Source organism: Echinops telfairi, unplaced genomic scaffold, assembly GCF_000313985.2.
Source record: "Echinops telfairi isolate 266 unplaced genomic scaffold, ASM31398v2 ScPeMD7_7469;HRSCAF=8507_1, whole genome shotgun sequence".
Taxonomy (NCBI): Eukaryota; Metazoa; Chordata; class Mammalia; order Afrosoricida; family Tenrecidae; genus Echinops; species Echinops telfairi.
In genome coordinates this window covers 6,897,491-6,897,939 of record NW_022111373.1, presented here as the reverse complement: position 1 = coordinate 6,897,939, position 449 = coordinate 6,897,491, and positions in this window count along the sequence as shown.

Below are 449 nucleotides of genomic sequence, written 5' to 3'. Positions count from 1 at the left end.
CACCATCACTTCATGCCCCCAAAGCTCGTCAAGTAAAATCAAAGATCAAGACGAATGCTCTTTTAAAAAAAAAAAAAATGTGAGGGGGATAGTGCGTTTGGAGTTCATTCTACCAGGTCAGACTAATAATCAAGCTTTCTATTTAGAAGTTCTGAAAAGATTGTGTAACACTATGCGCCAAAAAATACCTGATTTGTGGCAGACAGAGAGCTGGTTTTGCCACCACAACAATGTACTTATCCATGCAGCCATCTCAGTGGGCCAGTTGGGGCAAAAAACAGCATGCCTCTCTTGCCCCATGCACCTAACTCAATTGACCTCATTCTGTAGGACTTCTTTTTGTTTCTGAGAATGCAGAGGGACACGAAAGAACAGAGATTTGATGATGTAGAAGAGGTGAAGAAAGAAACAAGAGGGGTGCTGTCAGCCAAACAGATGAGTTTGAAAAA